An 8,766-nucleotide genomic window follows, 5' to 3' on the forward strand; every position below is an offset into this window, starting at 1 on the left:
AGATGATGTAGATAAAGGAAATGTACCTTCATGTTCATGAATCCTTCTTGCAAACAATATCTACATCGGCAAGAGATCATCATGTGCATGAGTGTGATGCATATACTTACCTTGTGGTCTTGAGCTAGCTTTGCAGGAGGTGAACTTGAGAAAACAAGGTTAAATAACACAAGAACACTCTAATTAAAGCAAGTTTAGGAAACCACAAGAGTACTAAGACTGGGATGACATGAAATGGGTGAGTACTTAGTACTTCATTTGGATAGACTTGTCCCCAAGGATTAAAGATATGCAATGAATTCCAAAGATTTTCTTCCCTAGATATGGACTCTTTCTCCCCTTGAATCTGATATTGGATAATGGGAGAAGGTAGGGTAAGCGAAAATTAGAGCAAGAAAAATTTGAGCAAATAAAAGGTGCAAACAACCATATATTGACATGTCTTTCCCTTCTTAAAGACATGTGACTTCTCTCCTCTTTGTTTTACTAGCATCTAGAAGATTCAAGATGTGCTCTCTCTTCCATATGATAGGCTTTGATGTGCTCTCTCTCTCCCATTTTGACATCAATTTCCAAGAAGGAATCATCTTGAGCATGAGTCAAATAGGTTTGGTCCTTGAGGCATACTACAAAGCAGAATGTAAATTAAGATGCGGGTAGATGATAAGAATCATTGAGTGGAGCTGGAGAAGAAATAAAATATGCAATGGCAAAAAGTTTTCTCAGCAGTGAAATCGGTAATGCCGATCAGTTTTCATCAGTGACACCGAGTTGGCAGTGTCATAGATGATGCATATCGGTCAGACCGGGTTAGTCCACGTCGGTTGTACCGATGAACTGTCTACAAGGTATTCTTGTAGTTCGGTCTAGCCGATAGGCTTGGATCGATGAGTTCGAGTTCAATGGTAGAGGAATTTTTTGTCAACTTGGCTCACTTGGCAATAGAAATCTCACAAGGATTTGCAATGAATTAACTAAAAGATTTGTAATGAATTAGATGCAGAAAATACAAAGAAAAACATACATAAGGAAAGAGATCTAGATGAAGTTTTTTTATTAGGGGAAACAAGATAGCAAGAAACATAGAAAAACACAAAGCAAAGAAACACTAGAGAACTTCATCTAGAAGGGGTCGGAGACAAAGTCACCTATGTTAGAGTATATTGACCGAGGAGTCAAGTGATAACACTTGATCGTAGGTTATACTCATCGTTTAAGCTCAAAATGGGGTTACCCTTTTTCGTTTAAGCATTTTGATGTATTCACATCTTGTCGAGTTGCTTTGACCCATGACTTGGATTAAAGCTTCTTTAAGATGGAATAACATACCTTGGGTGGTGTTGATCTTGATCATGTAGTCGAACTTGTGTTAGATGCTCAAGGTTTATGTAGTAGTTGGAAGCACCACTTATGGTTTGAGTTCATCTTACTACATGGGTTAGTCTTGCAAGGAAAAGCACTTGTGTATCCAAAATGACAATCATGAATTTTGTTATATAGAATTTGTCAAAGGATATGTTGAGTGGATTCGTGCTTCCTTGTATTCAACTTCCATATAGTAGAAACTTGGTGATGTAGAGATTGCTCAATATGTGAGTGACTTGCAATCTCATAGATTTTGGCTCATCCAAGTACCTACAAGGGTTAGATAACATGCAAGGGTACATGTATAGATCCAAGACGTATGTCATCATCATAAGAGAGATATCAAGGATTAGTAAAAAGGCGCATGCCTTGCATGTATCCAAATGGAGTTTCTACTCCAAGTTTGAGGTATCAATGATGTTCAATTCACCTCTCAAACAACAAAATACTTTCTCATCAAGCGGGTTGGTGAATATATCCGTCAATTGCTTATCGGTACGAACATGCTTAAGATTGATGTCTCCTTTAGCAACATGATCTCGAATGAAATAATGACGAACTTCAATATGCTTAGTCCGAGAATGTTGCACGGTATTGTGAGCAATCCTAATAGAACTTTCATTATCACAAAGCAATGGAACATGTTTCACATATATCCTATAATCCTTAAGAGTTTGGGTCATCCAAAGTAACTGAGCACAACAGATCTGGCGGCAATATATTCTGCTTCGGCGATGGATAAGGATATCGAGTTTTGTTTCTTGGAGGACCAAGATACAAGAGATCTACAAGAAATTGACAAGTACCCGAAGTGGACTTTCTATCAACCTTTTCACCGGCATAGTCTAAGTCAGAGTAGCCAACAAGATCAAAGGAAGACCTCTTAGGATACCAAATGCCAAAGTTTGGTGTATGAATTAAGTATCTCACTATCCTTGTCACAGCCTTAAGATGAAATTCTTTAGGGGCCGATTGATATCGTGCACACATGCACACACCTAGCATAATATCGGGACGGGAGGCACATAGATATAGCAATGATCCAATCATAGAGCGGTAAAAAATTTTGGTCAACCGGTTTGCCATCCTTAGTCAAGTCAAGATGTCCACTAGTAGGCATGGGTGTTTTTGTACCTTTGCTTTCTTTCATGTTGAACTTCTTGAAAAGGTCCTCGGTATACTTTGTTTGATAGACAAAGGTACCTTCCTTAGTTTGCTTGATTTGCAAACCAAGAAAGAATTTGAGTTCACTCATCATAGACATCTCAAACTTCTCTGACATTAGCCTTCCAAACTTTTCACTAAAATGAGGGTTAGTCGAACCAAATATGATATCATCAACATAAATTTGGCACACAAATAGTTCACAATTAACTCTTTTAGTAAAAAGTGTAGAATCAATTCTCCCAATTTCAAAGTCTTTTTCAATAAGGAACTTGGTCAAGCATTTATACCATGCTCTAGGAGCTTGTGTAAGACCATAAAGAGCTTTCTGAACATGATCAGGTTTCTTGGGATTAACAAATTCGGGAGGTTGTTTAACATAGAATTCCTCCTCAATTTCACCATTTAGAAAAGCACTTTTAATGTCCATTTGGTATAAAGTGATATCATGGTGATTGGCATAAGCAAGTAAGATGCGTATGGACTCAAGTATAGCAACGGGGGCATATGTCTCACCATAGTCCATACCTTCGACTTGAGTGTAGCCTTGGGCGAAGAGACGGGCCTTGCTGCGTACAACTTGTACATCCTCATCTTGCTTATTCTGAAACACCCACTTGGTTCCAATGACATTTTGGTTGTCGTCCAGCTTTTCTACCAATGTCCACACTTGATTCCTCTCGAAATTGTGTAGCTCTTCATGCATGGCGTTCACCCAATCTGGATCATCAAGAGCTTCTTCAACCTTCATAGGTTCAATACTAGAAATGAATGAGTAATGTTCACAAAAGTTAACCAAACGAGTTTTAGAGCGAGTAATTCTCCCGGTTTGAATATCATCAAAGATTTGTTCGATGGGATGGTCTCTTGAGACTCTCGCTCTAACTCGTGAGAGCTTTTGTTTGGGTCAGGGTGTGGAACATAGTCTTCTTCTTCTTCTTCTTCTTATTTTTGTCCTTCTTAATTGTTATTGACGTTATTGTTCTCTTGTGGAGGTGGAGAAGGAGGTCGATGAGGTTCATCTTGTTGTACTTCCTCGTTTCCTTCATCTTGACGTGTTCCACTTGCGGATGCCTCCAAGTCAACTTGTGGTTCATCTTGTCGTGAAGTTGAGGCTTCCACTTGAATGGACGAGGTACTCTCCTTCACCTCCGTTGGACGAATCTTGCCAATAGACAAGTCTTGAATTGCTTCCAAAGGGTCTTTGTCTCCTACATCAATTGGCAATTGCTCTACTTGTGAGCCGTTAGATTCTTCAAACTTCACATCTACCGTCTCTTCAACCTTTCGGGTGAAATTGTTGCAACACGGTAACTGTGAGAGTTTGAGCCATAACCGAGTAGGAAACCTTCATGAGATTTAGGGGCAAATTTTGAACAATGATGCTTACCAAGAATGTAGCACTTTGAGCCAAATACTCGAAAGTATCGAACTTGGGGTTTGTTACCGGTGAGAAGCTCGTATGTCGTCTTGCCGAGAAGCTTGTGAAGATATAGTTGATATGTTGCATGACAAGCTGTGTCGCAGGATATCCACGGCCACCTGTGGGACCAGGAGGCCCCTTGCTGGTTCAGCAGGGGGATGTCGCGTTGTGCAAAGAGCACACTAGCGCACGGCAGCACGGAAAGGAGCACACAAGCAATTTACCCAGGTTCGGGCCGCCGCGAGGCGTAAGACCCTACTCTTGCTTTAGTGGATTGATGATGGAATGGGGATGGTGGAGCGCAATACACTTGCCCGACAGGGGTTTCCGTAGGGCAGCATCGACTATGCGCATATGGGTGTGTGGGTTCGTCAACTTCCCAACCCCTCCTATGGGTGCCATGGGCCTCCTTCTATAGATCAAGGGGTCACCACAATGGCAAAGTAGTCATTATCCACTGATATGATAGCGAACAGTGCTATCATACCTAACTCTGTGGGCTGACAGGATGCATTAAATGCACCGCTTAGTGTCACATCACTGGTTGCCCGGCAAGGCTTGCCGGGCTATCTTGCCAGCTCTGCGCCTGTTCTCTTGACACGTCGCAGGACGAGTGTCATCTGTGGGTTTATTCTATAGGAAATGGCTGCCATGTGGTGAATGACTGCCATTTAATCACCCTGTGGCTTGACACCACACTAGTTGACGACGTGGGTCGTGCTTGAGTGGTTGGTGGGGTGGTTCTGCCCCAGCGAGCCCCGGCAAACCTTGCCGGGGTGCCTAGGTTGCCTGCTTCTGGTGGTGGCCTCGCCCCTTGCCAGGCTCGCCTGCCTGGCAAGGGAGGCCCTTCTCTTGCCGATATATTGCTCCTCTGGCTTGATCTTGGTCCCTCTAAGCTGTATGTTGGTTCTTCAAATCTCTTGGTCCCTCAATCTCTGACTTAAGATGGTGCTTCAATCTTGTTCTTGTGCTCGTGCACAGTCTGGGCAATGGACCCAAGGTTTGTTGCACCGACAGAAACCCCCGGGCCTGCCCCGAATGCGCTGCTGAGCATCGTCGAGGTAGGGCCTAATAAGTGCACAAGCAGGGTTGCCTAAGGGGTTGTCCCCTTGAGGTTTCCATTGCTGCTTCATTAGCCTTGATTTCGGGCCAGTTTCCAGTTTCCTGCGCGTGGTGTAAATCCAATAGTGGTGGGGCCGCTCCAGTGATGGCTTGTGAAAGACTTTAACGCACGGGGTAGAAACTGCCAATTTACTCTTCCCACAACGCACCCTTATCCTTCGCCACGTATGCTGCATGCATTGTGCGGGGTAGGTAATGGAGGCGCATGGCGCGGGAGAGCATCTTGGAGAGGCTCCGCCCACCTTGAATTGGCGGAGGAGGGCGATGGTCATCCATTGATGGAGCAGCTGCCCTTTCCCGCCCGGCCTATAAAAGGGAGGGGCGGAGGAGGGGGGAGGCATCCATCTTTGCATCCCCCTCTTCTTCCCTTGTTCTCTGCTTCCGCTGGCGATGCTGAAGAGAAGAGCTTGGGGCCAGCCCCGGGCTCCCGCTTGGGATCTGCCCTGGATCTGAGAGGAAGGTTTGGGCAGCGTGACGTTGACGCCGGCAGTGGCAACCCCGGCGTGCTTGCCACCGGGTTGCCCGTGGCCTTGACTTCAGTGGGAGGGGACGCGACCAACACCATGTCACGGCTCGAGATGGGCACGACGCATGGTAGTCGGCCGCTCCCCGTTCTTCTTCCTTTTGCGGCATCGGGGGAGGAGCCGTAGGAGAGACTTGACGCTAACGGGGGCGAATTTGTGATGCGGAGCATCCTATGATCATCCCCATGTACACTCGAGCATACGCCATTGGACCTAAGGTGAACTCGCTCCTTTATGAATCTTCCCTTTCTGCATGTAAGACATGGATGTTACTTCAAGCATGGACCTTGTGTGTACTTAGGTACACCCGAGGAGACCATAGAGAGCCCAAGGACCAAGGCCAAGCGTGCACGGAAGTGAAGGGAGAAGAATGAAGAAGGGCCAGCTGCTACAGCGGCCGGACATCCGGCCCTAGCCCGGACATCCGGCGCGACCCCCGGAAATCCGGCATCGGCCATCCAGAGAGAACCGCAAAGGTCCAGCATAGCCCGGACATCCGGCCATCACCCCGGACATTCGGCTCCTGCCGAAGCCCCGGACATCCGGCCCCTCCAGCCCGGAAATCCGGCCCCTCCATCACCGAATGCGTCTAGAACCGACCCTATTTGCCCGGACATCCGGCTCCTCCAGCCCAGACATCCGGCCCGTCGCGAAGCCCCAGACATCCGCCCCCCAGCCCGGACATCCGGCACCTGTCTGCGCACAGTGAACGGGCCAAGGGCCCATGTATCCCTCTTTCCCACTTACCCCTTTGTGGCCTAGACTATATATACTCCCCCACCTCCTTCTAGTTAGGGTCAGCATTGTGATAGCTCATATTAGAGATAGAGCCTTGCTCATCCACATCGGATCTACTCCACGAGAGAGACCACGACCCCTCTACGGAGAAGAGTCACGTTGTATTCAAGACCTCCTCACGGAGAAGACCATCAAGACCTCCTCACGGAGAAGAACTGGTTACCTCTTGTATCGTCCTTTTTTGACTTTGGATCGTGTATCTCTCTTTGTGTTTCGAGGATCTAGCACATGTGTGATCGTTCTTGTTGGTTTGAGTGATTCTCGGGTTTCCCCTCATGTTTCCCCTCGTGTTCTTCGCGGGATCCGCTCCTTTCTTGAAAGATCGGCCATCTAGGGTTCCACCCTACATCATCTTGGTATCATGAGCCACGTTGATCACGATTTAGGAGCCTCCCCTCTTTGTTTTCTAGCCTAATTTTGTTGATTTTGTTCCTAATTTGAAAATCCCCACCAAAAATAGCCCCATTTTTTTTTCTGATTTGTTTGTTTGATGATGTTTTATTGATTTTGATCCATGAATTTGCTTGGTTTCGAGTGGATCTAGCATCTCCCCAAGTTTCCACTCTTTCCATCCACAAAATCTCTCCAATTTTGCCTTTGGAATCATCCATTTCAGCCCCAATTCGAAAATTTCCGCCCCAAATGAGATCTGGAATCGTCGGGACGGACATTCGGGCCAAAGGCCGGACATCCGGGCCATCGGGCCAGACATCTGGGTCCCCGGCCGGACATCTGGCTCCTGGAGCGCCAAAGCTGCTCGGTTTTGGACAGACAGCCCCAGAAATCCGGGCTCCACCCCGGACATCCGCCCCCTGTACATTTCAACTTTCCCGTTTCACCGTTTTGTCCATAACTAATTCATCCAGAGTCCGATTTTCGCGTTCTTTAGCTCGTTGAGAAGCTCTTGACATCCCCCTTCCCACAAAAACAGTTCCATAACCATTTGAACGCATCAAATTTTTGGAACTTTGGCATCTTTGCCTAGGGCTTCCACCATATTATCCACATAACCACCACCGACTTCCGCAACCTAACCCCTTTTGTTCCTTATAACATTTGAGGTTGTTTGAGTTGTGATTTGAGTATCCTAAGGTGTTTAGGCTACTTAGGGACGATTGCTTCTTCATCAACCACCACCACCACAATAACCCCCGCATAGGCTTGACCACCATACACTTCCGCCACCCCAACTTAACCCAATTTTGTTTGTGTTGAGAGTTGTGTATCCTAAGGTGTTTAGGCTACTTAGGGACCGTGCTTTCAACTCCGACACCGTGTATATCCCATCATACCCCACCACCTTACCCTCCATTTCCGCATTGCCTACTCGCAAAACCCATCATTGCATTTCCGCAATCCCATTGAGCTTCTGCAACCACCACCGCATTCCCGCTACCACCATTTGACATTTGAGATTTTGAGTTCGCGGTTTTCCATTTCCTAAGGTGTTTCGGCTACTTAGGGATGAGTCTCCATCATCTTGGTATCTCCATCAAGATCACCACCACTCATCATCACCACGGACGATAACCTCCATATCGATATCATCTTGGTATCATGGTATCCCTCCATTGTATATTCCCTTGCCATTGCATTGATAACCCCTAGCCCATTTTTGCATTACTTGCCTATCGAGACTAGCCATTTGAGTATTACCGGCAACGTTACTTGTGCACATTAGTGATCCACCCTTCCATTGCATACATACCATATCATATTGGTATCATCATATCATCCCTTGTGTCACAAGATTGTTCCCCGCATATACACAATTGCTATCTTGGTTTGTGCATTTCGCATTGTGGCCATATACCAAAAAAAAAGAGAATACAACTTTTAAGCAAAAGAGAAAGAGCAAAGAAGCTTGTAAGCATAGCATCATACCACATTGCATATAAGATTTTCATAGCCGATAATCTTGGATCATCTTGCGAGAAACACCGGGAACCATACATAATAGCATACTTGGGATAGAAAGTTGATATATCTTTGCATCTTATAGGTTGTGCGCAAGTGTCGTATCCGCCTATAGTGCAATTGTGCTAGCGTCTCTCTTGAGTTGTGCAACACGAGCGTTTTCCATGGATTCCACATTTTGTGCTCATTCCTTGGCTGCACGACCCCATTTATCTATCCGTGTGTGCGTTTCCGTGTGCCATTCATTGCTATTGGTCTACTTGTTTCACTTGCGAATTTGTGAATCTCTTTCAACATTATTGACTCTTGCTAACATTTTGCATCAAATTTTTGTGCCACTATCCTCACCAAGCTCCACCATAGGCCTTATTTGTGTAGGTGTGAGAAACCAACAAGAATTGGTACCAATTGTGCTATTTCCTTGTTACATCATTGAGTGATCATTGATCCATT

This window comes from Triticum urartu, chromosome 1A (genome assembly GCF_056163025.1).
Source record: "Triticum urartu cultivar PI428250 chromosome 1A, HENAU_Tu73, whole genome shotgun sequence".
Lineage (NCBI taxonomy): Eukaryota > Viridiplantae > Streptophyta > Magnoliopsida > Poales > Poaceae > Triticum > Triticum urartu.